Source organism: Orcinus orca, chromosome 6 (assembly GCF_937001465.1).
Source record: "Orcinus orca chromosome 6, mOrcOrc1.1, whole genome shotgun sequence".
Lineage (NCBI taxonomy): Eukaryota > Metazoa > Chordata > Mammalia > Artiodactyla > Delphinidae > Orcinus > Orcinus orca.
In genome coordinates, this window is record NC_064564.1 from 49419983 (window position 1) to 49440586 (window position 20604).

General features: G+C 35.1%; 1 pseudogene; it reads right to left on the minus strand.

The window, feature by feature from the left end:
- Positions 1-929: 929 nt before the first annotated feature.
- On the minus strand, positions 930-2132 carry LOC101277023 (spermine synthase-like; annotated as a pseudogene).
- Positions 2133-20604: the final 18472 nt, after the last annotated feature.

A 20604-nucleotide genomic window follows, 5' to 3' on the forward strand; every position in this document is an offset into this window, starting at 1 on the left:
CAAGGAGCAGATAAAAGTGGTCACATTTGTAGCTAAATAATAATTTGAAGGAAACTTACAAGAGCTTCAGGTATATAAATGAGAACAAAAACTTTGGCTAATTTAGGTAACATTTAACAAAAAATAATTTTCAGCGAAGATGAACAAAGTAGCTTGGATTCGTTTTAATTTTCCTGTAAACTGAAGAGACAGCCAGAGTTAGGGCTGGGGCAGGAGGTGTGAGGAGCATTTGGGATGTGTGCTATAATACTAATAAGATAAGTACATATGGCTTTCAAGACCTTGAAAAGAAAGAGGATTTTGTGTGTGTGTGTGGTACACGGGCCTCTCACTGTTGCGGCCTCTCCCGTTGCGGAGCACAGGCTCCGGACGTGCAGGCTCAGCGGCCATGGCTCACGGGCCCAGCCGCTCCACGGCATGTGGGATCTCAACCACTGCTCCACCAGGGAAGTCCAAGAAAGAGGATTTTTCTTTTTCTCATTTGTAATTTTAATCGAAGCATTGCTATTCATTTTTAAAAGTCTTTCCTTATAAGCACCAAATTTTAATACCTATGTCAGTTTGGGGGGAAAAGGAACTCCCGTCAAGAGCTTCCCTCCAGAAGAAAACAATGATGTTCATTCCTCCAAACAATCAAATTCGAAGTCTACCAAAACAGAAACAAAAAAAGCCCACATAGAAAAACAAAAACAAAAACAAAAATCACATTCTAGAGGTTCAGTGCATTTAGCAGCCTTCACTGTGCTGTCTAATCATCCTTCAAAAAAATAACTCTAGTTCATCAAAATATACATTTTCCATTTGATTTTTAAATTAAAAAATAATTTAAAAAAGGAAACTTGAAGGAATTCACAATTAATTGCCTGACTCCTTTCAACGTCATGTACAGCATATGAAGGTCAGGAAGGCTATTTGCAGCACACATGATTAGGGGAAATTGATTTTCAAGGTTTAGCTTTCTTCCAAACAGTGTCCACAATTCCAAGTATGAAGGGACACAGACGATCTCCTTCAAGAATTCCACAGGACAATACAGGTGCCCCAGCTGTTCTTCATAGAGTGACAGGGCTTCAGTCAAATTGACACAGTTCCCCTGTGTAAAATATTTCCCATCCTGTTTCAATACTTTCATTGAGAGGTCAAGAATCAGTCTGAGAAACTCCCATGTGGAATCTTCTTCCGGAGATGTGGAGATTGGAACAGCTGTCAAATCATTAATCACAAAATCAAACTCTCTCCCTTCTTTGGTGTAGCTCTTCAGTACTGGAATACAGTCTTCTGATACAGTCTTCTGAGAACCTGATAGCAGTCCCCTTTAAGATTGTCTAGGACATCACCACATGTTTTTCGCATGTATTTCTTACATGCATCAATCACCATTTGGTCAATCTCTACCATAGTGACCATCTTTGGTTTCAGTTTGACTATTTCACATAATATGCCCCCATCTCCGCCTCCTAGAATCAGTACATCTTTGCCAGTGTAATATTCTTTGCCGTTGCCCATGATGGCCCGGGTATATGCCAGATCACTTTCCACCAAATTAACATCCCCACTGAGGATGAGAATATTTCCAAATTGTTTTGAGTGTAAAATTTTAATGTTCTGGTAAGGTGAGTCTTCATCATACACCACTTCATCTATGTCGTACTCAACCAGGCAGCCATCTGCAGTGGGCCAGTATCTGTCAATGGCCCCTCCTCGAACTATGGGTGGTAATCGCTTCACCCGCTCAGTACTGTCCTGACTCAATTCTTTCATTCTTTCTTCTACTTTGTTCAAAAGACTGTCAACTTCTTTGCCTTGCGCATCACTGTCGTAACTCTGAAGGTCCAGCAACACCAATCCATGCGGGTAAATTCTCAAATTGGCAAAGCTGCCGTTTATGTTTACGTAGGTCGCTAAATAGCCATGGTCCTGCCAGGTGTGCACCAACCCCATCATCCCCTGCTCCTGGAAAATGGACTGGAGGCCTTTCAGAATGGTCTCACCATCAGCTTTGGTGCCGAGCATGAAGTCAAGGGTGCTGTGCCGTGCTGCTGCCATAGTGAGGCGAGGCCCTGGGCCATGCCTGGGGGAGGGGGCCGGGGAGACTGGGGGGCCGCGCGGTGTGTCAGGCTGCAGCCGGCGGGGAGTGCCAAGAGGATATTTTTGACATGTTGGAAGTTTGAAAGAAAAAGATCTTGCTAGTTCTGTGTACTGGAATGCAAAACTGATAAAAAAAAAAGTCTATCATTGTAAATCTGACATTAGAATGTTGCTTTTGACTACTAGTAAATTCAGCCCCTTAATTCTCTGCTTGAGAATGGATAGTAATTACAGCCATAACAGAGAATATGAAAATAATAATAAACTTACTAACTAAAATGACCATTCTTTATCTCATATTTAAGGTAATCACACTGTATGCCCTAAGCAACAGTTTAGCACCTTGTTCTTAGCCATGTATACAACAATTTTAGATTAATAGCTGAATTTCCTTAGAGAAGAACTTGAACTTCATAAAAGGTCACTCTCTTTAGTTCAGAATGTTTTTCTTACATTTCAATCACTTTGCATTTTTATCAGTTCTCCCACTGAGTGGCTCAAATCATTTCACCAAATGATCTTTTCAGATGAGGTGAGTCAACCATTTTTGGGAAATTCATTAGAATGGAGGCCACTAGAGCACCATTTGCTCAGTTGAAGTACTATTCACACGGGCTCAAGGAGTTAATGTGCTTACTAAGTGCTCGCAAAATAGTTTATTCCCCCAGAAAAGTCTCTCCCCAAAATTCATCAATTCCTTTAACATGCTGGCAAAGCAAGGATTCAAAGACTTGAAGCCTAATCCACTGGATAAATTACAGATTGTTCAAGGTGACATTTTTTACTTTAAGAGCAAGGTCCGGGAAGACACTGATTAGAAGGGGAAAATACAAAATCTCGAAAGAAGCAGAGATGGATTAAAGCCTTGACTTTGGTCAACTTCAGTCATTCAGCACATGTTGACTAGTGTGTGCTAGGATGAGGATGCAAAAGTGACCAAGGTAGACTCCCTGCCCTGAAGTAGTCTGCAAGCAAGTGGGAAAGACACTTTAACCTTAGACAGTAGCTCAATTTCCTTCTTCTAAAAAATGGAGAATATAGTATACATCACAAGTTACTATAGTACAATAATGAAGAATGCGGGTGATAGCTAGAGTCAGATAGTCCTGAACTTGAACCCAGATTCTACCTATATTGACTCAATATGACCATGGGCAAGTTACTTAACTCACCTAATCATGAGATTCCCTCTCTTTAAAATTTGTTATAGCACTACTTAGCTGAAATGGTTGTTGTGTAAATTTGATTTGCTAATACACAAAGTACTTAACACAGTGCCAGGCACACAGGAAGGTACTTGTGTGCTTCCTGTGTGATTGTACACACAGACAATCACAATTAGATACTCACTGATTTTATATATATTTAAATCTTTAAGTCATGATAAAATATTATTGTCCCTCTTACACTTAACATATAGACAAACTATCACTGTTAATCACATGAGCACACTTATAAAAAACACTTTGAAAGATAAAAGTTTTATACAAAATGAAACATTCATAATACAGACCAAAAAACCTATGATATTTAAAGGACACCAGTTACTTCGGTTATACAATTCAGTTACTTCTAAAGCCGTATGAACAGGAGGTGAAAGCAATGATCACCTGCTATTTCCCTACCATTGCTCACACACAAGCTTCAATCTTGTATAATTACAATTATTTTCCCCTATAAAACAACAGAGTAGTTTGTTAATAGGTCAATAATGAGCACTCATCTGACATACGTATGGAATAGAAATACTTCTTATGGCAGATAAACCCTAAGATTCCCCCCAAAAGCCCCAATTTCCCAGCTCATGATATCCACACCTTTGTCTAATCCCATCCCCTTGAGTGTAGACAGGAACTGTGACTTGTTTCTACCCAAGAGAATACAGCAAATGTGAAGGAATTTTGCAGATGTGGTTAAGGTCCTACATCAGTTGATTTTGAATTAATCAAAGGAACATTACCTCGGGTGGGCATGACTTTTTGCTGTTGTTGATAGTTGCAAGTTCTCAAAAATGGGACTGGGAATTCCTGAGGTCAGAGACTCTTGCTCTGTTGCTGGGCTTGAAGAAGTAAGCTACCATGTTGTGAGAGGGCCTATAAAGAGGGTCTTGTGACAAGGAACTGCAGGTAGCTTTTAGGAGCTGAAAGCAGCCTGGTCAACAGCCAGAAAAAAAAGTGTGTTCGGGAGACTCTTAGTCCTACAACCACAAGGGGATGAATCCTGTCAAGAATTGAGGAGCAATTGGAAACATATCTTTCCCCAGTTGAGCTTCTGATGAGACTGCAACGCCAATAACACCTAGACTGCAGCCTGATAAGACACTGAAGCAGAGAACCAAGCTAAGCTGTACTCTTCTGAGCTACAGAAACTGTGAGATAATACATATGTGTTGTTCTTAAGTTACTAAGTTTGTGGTTTCTTTTATACAGCACGGAAAACTAATATGCTCCTGTGGACAGAAAGGTTTTGAATTCAGGGCTCAGAAAGACAAGACAATCCAATAATAAGTGATGGCATTCTTTTATGTACTGAGATCATTTACTCCCTGTTGAAAGGGAGAGTCTTTCTACTTAGAACAGGAGATAAACTGAGATGGGATTCACCTCTCTGTAATTTCCTGGGTAAAGAAATGATCCACTTGAGATAAGGGTCACTGGAGTAGTCGAGAGTTTTATTTGTATTGCATCCACTAACGATACCATCAGGAAAAATTGCCATTAATTTTAGAGGGAGTGTCCTATACTGACTACTTTGGTAGTGAAGGAGGAGAAATTCTTATTAATTTCTCCCTCAGAAAAAAAGGGAGCAGAGAGAGAATTCCTAGATATCATCCAAAAAAAATATTAGGCATGTGACTATATCAGGGATGTGACTATAAAAGAAAACATAAGATGTCTGTGTGTAGGTGCTTTGGTGTAGAAAGTGCTTTGGAGGCATCATAGTCCTTTGCAATCTGAGAGAAATGGAGTGGGGGTTGTTTGTGTGAAGAGAAAGGAAGCAAAACAATTTCATGTAGGTCTGTGGGAAGGGCCATAGGGGCATAATTGGGGTTTCAGATGAATCTAGGGGCCTAACTGGCTGGACACCACATTGGGCCACTTTTGAATCTATAAAACACAGGGAAACACAACTGCTCCTCTTGCAGTCCATATGTGGAAAATTTAACCATTTACAGAAAATATAGACTCATGATAGATTAGAGATGAAAAGGCACTTAAGGGTCCTTGAGTCTATTTCTTTCTTTTGCTGGTGAGAAAACTAAGAACAAGAGGTGGTAAATGACTGCTCTATTGTCATTCAGCAAGTTATTATTAGAGCTGGAAATGGAACAAATATATATCTATATCTATTCAATAGGTATATATTTAATATATATATATATACACAATGTATGGACTACATGAATTAAATATATATTTATATATATTTTGAATTAAATATATACTATTTTAATTATATATTAATTTAAATAACTTATACAAATATATTATTATTATATAACTGTATGTTAAATATATATATTTAGCCCAAAAGGTACTTTACACATAATTTAGTCCAATAGTCCCATGCTCTGGTTTTATAGATTGGGAAAACTGAGAGCCTTAAGAGTTACATGACGAAGCTGCTGTCTCCAGACATATAACACAAATAATTTTGCAAAATGAATCAGAAGCAATTCATTTAGGCTGCTGTTTCATTTCTCCATTCTACTTCATTCTACTACCTATGAGCACACAAATATTCACAGGAATTTACACATATTGAGACTCCTCTGTGGTATCCTGATTTCTCCTGTTCCATCTACAAAACTCCTGTGGTACTAGATCATCTTTTAACTCATCAATCTTCTTTCTGTCCCCTCATAAATCAAAACTCACCTGCCCCCATCCCCGTCCTTCTGAACATTTTGTCAAGTCGTTGTTTTCTAATCTGTGAGGAAGTCATTCTAAAGTGTTAAAGGATTACTATTATCTCTCCCAGAAATATATGCATTTTCAAAGCAATCATGAACGTGCCATGCCTCAATTTCCTGAAATAACATCCAATATTAGAAATTTTACATTGTTGGAAAAGTGTTTCTGGAGAATATATTTGAAGCTTTTGGACAACACCATAAAATGACTTAGAAATTTTGATAGAGCTAGTTGCTAGGAAGTCACTACAAAAGATAAACTGGAAGTAAACTGGGTACATGGCAATAACATCTTTAAAAAAAAATCAATGCTTTATAAGTCATAGGCACAGATACTTTCTGCACCTTTCTATTTTCAGTGTAGAACCTGAACTGAATCTAAAGTGCTTAGCCTGGCTATGGAAAATCCCAGGGTATGTGTTGTTTAAACCATTTTGATGGTCCCCCGCTATTTTTAATGATATTTTTTCCTTACCTGAACAACCCAGAGGCTGAGCAAACGCAACCCAAGTCCTATGGTTCTTTTTAAACTCAGCTCCATTCACACCTCTCTCGCTCTGCTTCTTCCCACCCCCTACTCAGTTGCCATGTTCAACAGCACTTCAAAGGTGTGGCTGGCTTCATTTCTGGGCTTAGATTCTGTTTAAAGAAGAAGCTAAATTGGAATCAGTTTATCACCTTTGGCTAGGATTTTTAACAGAATTTAAAACCGGAGAGGAACCCCAGACACATCTAAAATGATACCAAGTGTATCAGCTGGGTGCTTGATCTTCAAAGGAAGCTATAGCCCTGGATAAAGCTAACTTGTCACTCCTAGCACTGCAGCTTGAGCCTTCAGATGCAGTTTCATGGACACCCAGGGTATTTTCAGTATTTTTATTTTTTTAAAAGGGGAGAAATTAGGCTTATTTTTACATATTTTTCTTTATATGATGATGCTTTTACTAAAATTAAAGCAAATGGAGAGAAATGAGTACTGGAAGATACACAAGCACAAAAGTTCCCAAAATTAATCTTCTCTCATTTACTTGGAATCAGGTCAGCAGTGGTAGTACTGAAAGCATAAACCCTAACCATCAAATAATCTTAGAGGGTAGAGAAAGCACAAACCACCACAGAGCTCCTTCACCTAATGGGCTGTGGTATGAGGGATGTAGTCAGTTGAAAGCAGAACCATTGTTTTGAAAACAGCGTAAGTCTTATTCTATATCTTCCTTCTGGTTTCAAGCTTTGCTTAACATATATCTTACATTTAACAAAGCTGCTATATGCCCTAGAATCAGCGGCTTGAATACAGTATTTTATCCTCTGGAAGTGTCATGATACAGGTGTTCTCCATAGGGTAGGACTGGAAAACTCCAAGCAAAGACAGTAGCATAAACAAAAGTACAGTGAGATGAAATAATGGGGTATATTTGTGGAACTGCATGCATTTCAGAAATGATGATGGAGGTAGAGGTGACCTGATAGGAAGTGAGGCTAAGGAGCAGGGAGAAGAATCTTATTACTCAGTTTAGATTGGCTGACTGAGTATGAGGAATGACTACAAGGTAGGGGCAGCATAGAAAAGAGAGACTCAGGGATCATGAGAGCAGTTTGAGAGTGTAGTAGGCCAGAAGAAAATGCAGCTAAGAGGATAGTGGACATTAAATTCAGGAGAGACTTGAAGGTAAACCAAGTTCAAGGGATGACTGAAGAATACAATCATACAATGGACAGTGGTGTCAGTATTCAGGGATATGAGAAAGTGAGACAAAGAGAGAAGTACTGAATAGGTGAAGTCTATTATTTTAGGAAATTAAAGCTGAAAACATGGAGACTATACCAGGGTGATCCATTTATTTAGAGTTTAACACATGGAAGACAGGAAAGCTCCTCAAATGTGCATTTGTTAGACTGCATGGTTCAGGGGAAAGCCCATGGCTTTTAAAGCTTGAAGACCCATGTTGCTTTTCCATCTGTACCTCTATATCTGTGAGATGTTGGAATGTTGAGCATTGGTTTTCACATGTATAAAATAAATAATAATACCACTTACCCTATAGAATATTGTGAATATTAAGTACATTTATGTAAAACACCTGGTACAGTTTTTGGCACATATTGGGTGTGCAATAAATGTTAATTTTCCTTACTGTAGAAAATCTACTTGAGGTATGTTTGCATCCTGCAGAGCTTAAAAAAGGATTTTGTAGTAAAACAAGATTCAACATCATGGGCAGTAATGTATAAATACCAGAAGAGGAAAAAGAGCCAGGGACCACATTAAGGGTAAAGCCAATTGTGGCTGAGCAGGATAGAATTTAGCAATATTAAGCCTTAGTACCATCTTGAGAGAGACATGAACAGGGCTGTCTCCTTGATAATTAGGGCCTATGGTCCTTCTAGGTTGATATAAAAAAATTTTTATGAGCTTACCCTTCTATCTTTGTAATATGGTGCTATTTGAAAAAAGTATTTCCTGCTTAACCCAGTTAGAAGCAATTCAAGTAATGATTTCAGCCATCAAAATTCTGCACCAAAATGCCTTGTAATGCATTTTGCAAGCTTAATCTGTGAAAGTAATTAGTAAAACAGCTTTATTTTAATGTCATTCAATTAAATCTAGATCTCATTATTTGTGTTCCTACTAGGTACTAAATACCATGTGGGGTGCTGTGGGTAAAAGATGCATGAGATATATCCCATTTCTGCAAAGACCTCATGTTTTAGCAGACTATTTCTACTGTGTGGATTTTTCTCAGTATTGACCCATGGGATATAGTAACTTTACATACTACCATGTGTCATACTAGGGCAAAGGTAGAGTTTATAAAACTAGACAAAATGTCCTAGTCTACATTATTTTTCAAAACCATCCAATGTCCTTTCTTACTGGAAGTTTATCTTGTCTTAAACTCTATCTGAATGTCAAAAATAAGATAGAATGAAACTTCTAGAATCAATACTATTGTCAGTGAGAGAAATTATTTTACTAGGCTCCAAACATTCTGGTATCAAGAAAACACTGTTTCAGCAATATAGTCTTCAAAGGCAGGTATTATTTCTTGCTCAACTTTCTCAACAGCAGGGCTTTACTTTTGAAGGTATCTCACCAAACTTTGCTCAGTAACCCTTCTCCAAACCTGGCAGGTAGAGTGATAAAATTCTCTCTCTTACCTTTAAATGTGCACTTTCCCTCCTGGCAAATACCCTTGAATTCTTATTTTTAATCTCTCATTTCTCACACCCAAATTGATGTCTAATGATGCTAATTTCTAAATATTTCTTGAATCTATATTTTTTCCATCTCTACTCTCTCTAACTATGCCAGGCCCTTATTTATCATCCAAATCAATGTAATAGCCTCCTAAACCAACTTTTCCTCTCCTGTTTTGCTCTACTGGCAAAGTAATCATTCAAATAAGAAACTCTGACTATGGATTCAACTTACTAAATAGCTTCTGTGGGAGCCTTATTGTCTACAAGATAAAATCCAAGTCTCTTTCTTTAGAATAAAAAATCTGCCATAAACTGACCATAAACTGACCATAAACTGACCCCTGCCTACATGTTTGGCATTTCTTCATGGTACTCCCTACTCTACTTTAGCTGTAACACTGAAAACCTTCATGCCCTGTGACATTTCACTGCTCTCTATCTGTGCTCACTGTCAAAACTCAGCTTGAAATACCCTCTCCTTTTTTTTTTTTTACATCTTTATTGGAGTATAATTGCTTTACAATGGTGTGTTAGTTTCTGCTTTATAACAAACTGAATCAGTTATACATATACATATGTTCCCATATCTCTTCCCTCTTGTGTCTCCCTCCCTCCCACCCCTCTAGGTGGTCACAAAGCACCGAGCTGATCTCCCTGTGCTATGCGGCTGCTTCCCACTATCTAGTTTACATTTGGTAGTGTGTATATATCCAGGCCACTCTCTCACTTTGTCCCAGTTTACCCTTCCCCCTCCCCATATCCTCAAGTCCATTCTCTAGTAGGTCTGTGTCTTTATACCTGTCTTACCCCTAGGTTCTTCATGACATTTTTTTTTTCTTAGATTCCATATATATGTGTTAGCATATGGTATTTTGTCTTTCTCTTTCTGACTTACTTCACTCTGAAAATACCTTCTCCTTATCTCCTACTTGTTCACTTGACCACCTTCTACTCATATTTCAAGAATAAGCTCATGTGTCATTTCTTCCAGGAAGCATTCTCTGATAACCTTACATCAGGTAAGGTCAAATCCACTTCCTCTGAACTTGAATAGCTCTCTGTGTATCCTTTTATCATAGTACTTATTATTGAAGTTACCTGTATGGACTCTGAGCCTCTTCATGTCAAAAGCCGTATGTCATTAGTCTTTGTGTCATCTTCCATTGTGCCTGAAACATGATCATCACTCAATAAATATTTCATGAAGCATACCAATTCTCCCTGCTTTTCTAAAATATGCACAACATATTCATCATGGTTGCCATTTTCCTATGAACATGTCTCTCCACCCAATCCTACTTAATAAATTTGACAACTCTATCTAACCCTGATACACATGATATTTTGAGTGTTGGTGTTAGCTTTCCCATCTGCTCAGATTTGGTTGTTTATAACTATTTGGTGTTTTCTAGTCCTTAATTACTTTTATAATTTATTAGTGAATTTTATTCCAGGGTCATCCGGTTTCTTTGGTAGCCTGTGGAGAGAGATTCAACAAAAGCCACTTAAAATCTAAGTTAATTACAGTCTCTGTCTTAATTACAGACATGCTATGCATTTTATTAACTCCTTCAAAGAATCTTAAGTATATGAAAAAAGGCAAACTTACCTTTGTAATAATTATGCTAATGTTATATTGATAAATTTATCTATACTACCCAGGCCCCTAATGGCTAAAATCTTTGTTGCAAAATAATCAGTGACCAGATGCTAGGTGTTTTGCTATTGGTTTACCTTTCTTGAAATCATTGCTGAACATGAACTTAAGCACAAACACATGAATTAATTCACAGTATACAACTTTCTTAATTTCACCTATATATCAGCTCTCTAATTTAGACTATACTGATTCTTTCCTACTGCTAACAAATCTTTTGTGGTGTACAGAAAGACAGATAGTACCAACAGATACTGGCTAATAGTTTTTAGTTTATGTCTACATATACTTTGATCATCTAAGTGTAACGCAAACTTCTTTTGAAATGCCATACTGCATCTTCTACAAAAACTAATCAAAAATATACTAAGGTAACCAATACTCGTGGTTAGATCTCATGGGAGATTTCTTGAATTGGACACCTAAGTAAATGTACCTTAATTTAAGAGTGAGTGTAAGAGAGGGACATCTGGAAGAACTATCCCCATACTACTTTCTAACACATGAAATGAAAGCATGCTTAAAACTATTCTTGCTTGATAGACAAAAGCATAAACATACTACAATATGATTCCGGTAATTAGGGATTTGGACTTTTATATTTACTACCTCCATTTCAAGTGGAATTGCCTTTTCATTTAAGATGGTCACAGACATCAGAAATGGTATTCATGCATCAATTTTTCTGGTAAAAGTAAGTTATTTCATGTAAAGCTGACCTATTTGACCTAAGCTTTCAATCCAATCTTTCCTGTGGGATAAAAAAATGTTAGGAATATACTATGAAGCAACTTAGTATTTTGCAAGTATTCTCACTCTCAAAAAAATCTGACCAAAGAGGGTGCTTCTGAGTTAGTCAGTTTGAATAATAATATTTAAAACTACTGCAAGGCATTCAAAATAGAGCTGAAAATGTAATAGGTAATTATATTCACAAGGATACAATGATTTTACTCCCAACCTCATGGTCTTCATCTATAGATCTAATTCTAATTCACGGAGGAAAAGTAATTCCCTTGCCTATCACAGTGCACATTCCAATAGTGACCTCAGTGAAGAGAGGAAGACAACAGGTAATACAAGCAAAAGTTTCTAAGGGAAGAAACTTTGGGGGAAATTCTAGCCAGCTGTGCATTGGAATAATACCCACCCTAGAAACCAAATAGTTTGTACAGAATTCTGACAGATGGAAGAATAGAATAAATAACCCCAACACTAAGATTATGACAATGACAGTTATTAGATGGCTTGCTTAGTTGAAGCTCTGTGATTTGGGATTTGGCACGCCATGTTCCACTGCTGCATAGTTATGGGACATTAATGTTTCTTTGGGTGACATTGACAGCATGATGGGAAAACTTAGAAGATGATAGTGGCCCCTACTGTATTATTTATTATTACTTACCACACATTTCAATTAAGTAGGCTTATGCATTTGGACACAAGAAAAGAACCTGAAATCTCTAATGGACACTTAAAACCAAATGGATAAACGCAAGTTGGAATGTGTATTAGGCTTGCTTTTATACGGATTGACACATATGAATCAACAAAAATTCAGACTAACCAACATTTCTCATGTCCATGGATTTAAGAGGTACACTTTATGCTTTTGATAATCTGTGCTAAAATACAAACTTACTACAGAAAATTTGGTTTTTATATAAATAATCAGAAAATAATAATCTTTTATAATCCACTACTCAGCAATAACTGCTAATTTTTTTAAAGTTTTTGAAATGTAACATACATGTGAAAAAATATTGTGAAACAATTTCTCACAAGTTCTCAACCAATAACTGATGCTACATGTAGACTGCACAGCTCCCTCATTCTTTGGTACGGGGGCAGGAATTACTCTAAGGAATGTGTATATACTGGTTCCTAAAGTGTTTCCAGTAGAATTAATTATAACCCGAAGATTCATAACAGATACTTTTTGGCAATTTTCCTTTCACTTTTCTACCCACAATGGTGGTTACTTCATCTTCTAAATAAACTACTGGCATTTGAAACCTTGTATCAAAGTCTGAGTGATCCAAAACTAAGACAAATGTAATATAGAAAACTGAAAATAGATACATTGGCTCTATGAGAAGATGAATAAAACTGATGCATAACTTGAAAGACTGACAAAAAAGGATACAAGATATAAATACCAGTATCATGAATTTAAAAGAGGATATTTCTATAAATATTACAGATATTATAAAGATAACTGTGCAATAATATGAGACACTTTATGACAGCAAATTTTTCAATTTAGATGAATTGGATAATTTCCGAGAAAAATAAGCTTAATAAAATTAGCACAAGAATAAATAATCTAAATAGTCTTGTGTCTAAGGTGATTGAATACATAAATAAAAGCATTTTCCCCAAAAAAAAACTTTAGGTATGTATAGCTTCTCCAATAAAAGTTTACATATTTATATTTTAAAAATTATGTTTCAGAAAATACAGAAGTAATACCTTTCCAATAATAATATAAAAATCTGACTAGGATATTTCCATAAAGAAAAATTACAGATGAATAACTCGAATGAATACAGTGCAAAATATCTCATGCAAAATCCAGGAATACTTAAAAAATATATCAGGATTAAATTGGATTTTCTCCAGGAATGCAAGGTTAGCTTAATATTTAAAAACCAACCAGTGAAAGAGTCTAAGGGGAAAATCAGTTATTTTAATATAGGCAGAAAAGTAATGGTTTGGTTCCAGGACATGGCGTATTCACATGTGTCCTGTATAAGTCAGGGTACAAGACATATGGACCCATGTTCCAAGGATTTCTACCTCAGGAAAAAAAAAAAAAACCCTGCAACATGGGTTACATAATTTTATGCTGTGTATCCAACATTTGTAAGCTGAACAAGTTACTTCATCATTTTTTTTCTTTGTTCTCAACACTGTAACATTGCAATCCACAAAATTTGCCACTACCTGAACTCACATCATTTTAAGGATCCAAATTTCATAAAAGATATGTTAAGACATTTAATATATATACTTATATATATTTTTTATGCTGTAATCTAATTTCTATTAAAGTCTTGATTATGATTCATAGAGATTAATGATGTGGTATACAAAATATTGTATCAGATAGTGCAATATTATATGGAGAAGAGTTATAGCTGGAAATATAATGGTTCAGTTCTTGAGTTCTATGAGTGTGCAAGGGTTTCAACCAGAATTTTAAATTCAGCAAATAAGTACCATCTTTATTAGTGTCTTAAATTTCTTCCTTTGCCAACTGGAAGCAAGCTAGAGGAAGCCGGCTGAAAATGAATCAGTGTAAATGCCATGCATTTTACAAAGTCTGATTTTGTTCTCCTTTATGTTTGACATAATAAATCCTAGGAAAATTGCAGTGTTTTAAAAAACTTATATGTAACCCGAACAATTAGACTTCCTGTAGGTATAGTTAGTCTCTTGAGAGGAAAGAATTTCAAGATTTCCTCTTTTGTTTTAAGACGTGTATAAAATAAAACTTATAAATGTAATTAACAAATCTGCAAGTATTGTTTGCAAGTCTTCTAAGTTCATAGCAATGTAGATGAGATAAGGAAGTAAGCACAATACTCTCCACCAGACACTTATTTATCTCCTTGGTTTTCACAGTGTTCTAGTCACCTGTCTATAATACCACACATGCTCTATGCTTTATTCGTTTACCTACATGCCATCTCCCCTTTTAACCTAGGAATACTTCATAGATACAGTGAATTAATGTTCTTGCTCTTAACTGCTCTTGACTACCAACATAGTGCAGAATAAATACCAACATATTTATTTTGAAAAACAAGTAAAGCAGGATTTTCTATTTTTTTAAAATATTAAACCAAGATGTTCTCTTTTTTTCCAATGCAATGGAGCCAGTATTATGATCTGATTAGAATCAGGTCTTCAAATAATTATTAACTAAACTATGTTTAGTTAAAAATTACTGTGTCCTCTTTTAACAGGAAGAGCAGCAGAAGCAAAAACATGAACTCTGGAAAAACTTTGTTTTCTTTTGTTTTTGGACTGTGTACCATCAGGAAAATTTCAAGAAATTAAAAATATCAATAAACCATGTTTAAGTAAACAATCTTGCAACTTATTTAAATAATTCAAGTAATGGAATAATAAGTGTGTGAATTTGAGCTGAGTTGTTAATATTTGTTGCAAATATAAATTGAGTCTAAAAGGTAGGTGAGAACATAGACAAAACATATAGTTGGGAAAGACAATGAACATTTTGGGGATATTGAGTAGACAAATTAAAAGGAGTAGACTGAACATGTAGGAAATAGTTAAGTAATAAACTTGGAATGGTGGGTTGGGTCATTTTTGGAAGGCAGCTATGCTCACGACTATACCACCAATGCACACTAAAGGAAGTCCATACTCATTTTTGAATGCTGTGTTAGGAAGTGACAAAACCATTAAAACATTTTGAGCAGAATAGTGATACACATAAAGCTGAACTTAGTAACTTTAATCCAGAGAATGTGTAGAATTTGTAAAGCACAGAGAGATTGAGAGCAGAAAAAAATCATTTTATTTAAATCATAAGGTGGTAGTGAACTGATTTAAAATTATGCATATTACAACAGTAATGAAGAAATACTAAATACAAGACCAAGAAAAATTGACTAGGCATAGTCAATGGGATAAAAAGAAAAGACATGTATTATCTACTTAACTATATTAAAACAGTGGAGTAAAGCATTAAAATATACTCCTTTTATGATTTAATAATTAAAACAAGCTGTGTATTTTGATGATTTAGTACCTTATTCATTACTGTATATAATATGTCACAGGATTCAGTCATTTGTTTTCACTTCAGAGCTTTTCAATAAAAATGTATCTTTCAATATTTTATTATTAAGTATATAGATATGTAGTGGACTTTGTATAAAGCACTGTTTGTTGTGGTGATCCATCACAATCTTTTCATTACTTTGTTGCTATAAAGAAGAAAACTTTGGGGAAAAAGGAAAGCCTTGACAGTCTCTGGCCTTTAGAATTACTCAACCTAGGAAATTATTCCCAATGTCCCCCTATTTTGTAGCCTACTTTTGAAGTAATTCCCTAAAGATTTCTTTCCTTTTTGAGCTCTGCATATCATTTCATTTCCTGTCTTCCTATGTAATGGGAAAGCATCCTTCACTTTAAAAAAGAGCTATTTAAAACTACAGTTCATCCAAAGATGATGTGTGAATTTGTAGTGTACTGCACACATAAATGGGGGAAAAATAGCCTGGAAAATCCTTGTATAACAGGATCTGTTCTTCTAGTCTGCCTAACTTGTGCACTGGAACCTTATCATAAATTTCAGTTGGATCCACCATATCAGCAATTCATCCTCTCCCATTCTTATTCCTCACTATCCCATTAAAAAAAAGAAAAGAAACAGATTTTACTGCTGAACACATAATACCCAATGAGACCTGGTTATTGGAAGCCAGCCTCATGGAGGGAAGGGTGATTGCTAAGGCAGCATGAGCTCTCCCCTTGCCCACACTGATTTTCCTTGCCTGAGTACATTTTAATGCTAACAAAAATGCTTTAGTGATTATAACTGAACCCTTGGTACAAATTTTGTAAATATGATGTATGCATTAAGAAAATGTATGTAAAACAAACTTCCAATATTGCTGAATTAATATGTTGGTGAGACCTCAGCCAGATGAAAAGCCTATTCTGACCCCATTGAGACCTTCTGTCTTGTGTCATTCACCTATTTCTGTGTTGTTGCTTCAGTTTTTATGGCCCATCCTAAGGCACAATATAACCTAATCTGTACTACAGAACAACCATCTATGGGTATCACAGCACTTGTAAATATTTTTGTGACTTCTCACTTTCTGGATGTAATTTAGCAATGCTTGCACTATATATACAGTTTTCAACAAATGCATCTCTAGAAATTTAGCTATTTTTGTTGCAATTTTCCTATTGAAGAGATCTTTATAATGCTTATGGATTTCTTCAATGGCTTATCTTCCTTGGGTGGCTGTTTTTTTATTGTGCCACTTGACTTGCAATTCAAAATTTTTTTTCTGACCTTCACTGTCTTTTACACTCTTTTTTTTTTTTTTGCAATAATAGTGAATTTTTAGCAACATATCTGATTTTCTCAAGGTAAAATAACACTACTTAGATGACCAGTACTTTAAACATTTCTTTCAGAGGGCAGAAATAATTCACTCTGATTACTCCAATGTCCTACTTTCTTTTCTAGATTATGAACTCTTTGAGAACAGGGTATTTATATATTTATATATTTATATCCATGGCATTAATGCAGTGCCTAGCAAGTAACAGGTATTCAGTAAAGATTTGTTGAGTTGATGAATGAATTCATCACCAGTTAATATCCTGTCTATGTTGTGGGTTTCACAATCACCCAGTTGGAGAAGGAAGGCTGGATCAGATAACCTTCTTGGATTTCTTTTTCTCCTTGTCTGATTCCATGATACTGTTCATATCTTAATCATCAATATGCATATAAATATTCTGTTCGGCTTGATGCAAAACAGTTCTGTCTTTCTGAATCATAAAGGTTGGTATTTTTACTTCAGAATGACCTTTTTAACAGCTATACACAGTTTTGGATATGGTCTTAATGCCTCCTACTGGCAAATCATAAGGTATTTTTTCCAAAAATCATAATCCTACTGTTTGCAGAATCATAAATATATTACATTTATAGTTAGAGTATGACATTTTTAATGTGAATGGACTCTAAAATAGCCACAGGTGACCAGTTCGATATTTACAGTCTGTGGCATTTCCAGAGAGACAAATCTTTGTTTACGGACTGTCTGACAGTATGACTTCTTCAGATGAGGTAAACATCATCTGTGGTTCAGCAGGAAGCGCACACCATACACAGGTCCTGAGCAACTGCTATTAGATGATCATTGATTATGCTTTTACTATTTTCAAGGTCAAGGAAAAGTCTGTCTAGGCTTATACAGAAGATAGTAAACTACATCCTCAGTAGAAAGGTCTTTGAAAGCCTTTTCTAGCTTTGGCAGTGATGTACTATATGCTGCAGGCTTACCATGTTTCTTTAGCAGGTCATATATTGTTTTTTATGCTCAGCTGAGTAGAGCTAAGATCAATTTTTAAATCACATTGCCATATTATCCATCTCCACAATTTGAGATTAGGTGGATAAATTGTTTGCTATTTTTATAAAAGCCTTTCAGTTATACAACTTGGGAAGGAAAAGAGGTAACCCTCTTCTTTAAAACCCTGAAATGTTGGGTTATAAATTAAAATTAAATAAAATAACGTGCGTAAAAACTCTACACTCTAGAGAAAAAGACCTATTTTATATTTGTAGGGGTATGTAAAAGGAAAAAGATAAATGGAATAACAATAAGGAATGTGTATTGAAAAATTAACTCTAGAAGAACAAGCAGTTTTTCTGTTTTAATCCAAATACTAATGTGGTATAAAACCATTTAAGATACATATGAAATGTGGAAAATATATTAAAAGAATAGCATTTGCTTTCATTATTATTATTATTATTACATTTCCTAGTTAAATATTATATTTTTTGTGTAAAATGTAACCAGTAAAGTGAGTGAAGGGTACATGGGATTTCTCTGTACTCTTTGAACTTTCAGTGAATCTATAATTTTTTCAAACTAAGAAATTCCAAAAAGGAAAACAAGAGTCACATTTGTGGTATCAAAAGGCAAAAATATAACACTGATTATATTATGAATTTTGCTCATGAAAATTCTGAGAAATTTCTTAGTTTGCACTTTTTACATAGGGTAAAACTAAACTTTTTTTTGGAATTCACTGAACAACGATTAGGTATTTAACATAAATTGGTAATGATGGTGAATAAACAAGTTAAAGCCATGTTTTTTTTCTTCTTAGCAACAGTGGAATAGACTGCTTAGTGGTCTACATTGAATAAAATTGTGAAAGAAAGGTTTTTCACAATTCCTAAAAATAAATGAGAAAAATAGTGTACAAATTGACTCTTTTGACTATTGGAAGGAATTAATGGGGAGGAGTTCTAAAAATCAGAAACTAGTGCATTCACTGGATGTTGGACCCAGAATTTGCTTGACAGATGGTTCAGATAAGCATGTTTAGAAAAACTACCCTTTAGATATCTTCAAATTTATTTTATAGGTTTAATGTTTAAATTATTAAACAAGAAAAATTATTAAACAAGAAAAATTATTATATATTAAATTCAAAGAGGTAGAAAAATATGACAATGTAAACTAAGGGAAACAAAAGAAATGAATTCATAAAGAGAAGGAAAATTAAATTCACAAATTTCAATGTAGAAACAGAGTATAATTCATAATTACAACCAATAGCTTGTTCTTAAAGTAAACATGCAGTTAAAATGGCTAACTTACTAAAAAACATGAACTATTTTTTAAGTAGACATGGTAATTGTAAAGATCATTTGGAAAAATAACATGTGGAAATAGGTAGAAAAACTCTAAAAAAGAACCTTGGTCATATGTTAACAAATAATAGAATTCTGTAGTAGTTCAAAAACTTGGTCTTCTTGTGTTAAAAAAAATTAATTGAACTAAATAGAAAATCCAGTGACATAGTTTGTTAAAAAGTATTTAATATATAATAAAGTTGGCTTTTCTATTAGTGGTGAAAAGCTGTTTCACTAAAAAGAAAAAAATATGTATGTATGTATCTATATATGTTTATATCCTTGGGACAACTGGTTAGCCATGTGTGAAAACAAACACATCTTTATCACACTCTGTATGCCAAAACGTATACCAGGTGTTGCAGAAATTTAAATATAAAGTAGTGGAACTTTGAAAGTAGTAAAAGAAAAAAAAAGGGCCATTTAATATTCTCAGAATGAAATCCCTTAAGCCATAAACAATAAAATAAGACTGACTAGGTAAAAACTGAATACGTATGTATAGCAAAATTGTTTAAAAACAAAGGCAAACCAGGAAAATAATTTGTAATGTATTTTGCAGATAAAAGGCTCATATCTTAAAAAGAAATGTCTTTCAATATCTGATCCATAGCTTCCTTACCAACATCAATTTCTAACACACTTGCCGTTGCCACTCCTTTTCAGTCTCTCTACTCTTTATTTTCCTTAAACATTCCAAAACACCCTCCTATCTCAAGGCATTTGAACTACAGTCATGTAATGACTTGGTATCTTATATCTCCAGGGAAATGGTCTCAGGACCCACCCTCTTGGATACCAAAATCCATAGTGATGCTCAAGTCCCTTATATAAAATGGCATAGTACAAAGAATACAGTTGGCCCTCCCTATCTGCAGATGCCCAACCCGTGCATAAGGGGCCAACTGTAGTGCTGCCTTCAAATAGAATGTGCTCCTTTCAGATATCCACATAGCATGTGCCCTCATATCTTTGTTTCTGTTTGCATATCCTCTCCTCAGATGCTTTCCTGATTATAGCCACATTAGCATCCTTGTCACTCTTAATTTCCCTCTGTTATTTCTTTTCACAGCACCAGTACTTGACATTATTTTATTTATGTCTGTATGTATGTTTGTTTGTATGTATATGTATTGTCAATCTTCCTATTCTCAAATTTCTTGCAAATAGGAACATCATGCTTTTATTTATCATACTGGCAAAAATTAAAATTCTGGTGGCACACAGAGTTTTAGAAGATATGAGATAACACAACATTTCTTAGGGAATGATGTAGAACACTATCAAGTTGCATTCTTTTACATTTCACTGAGA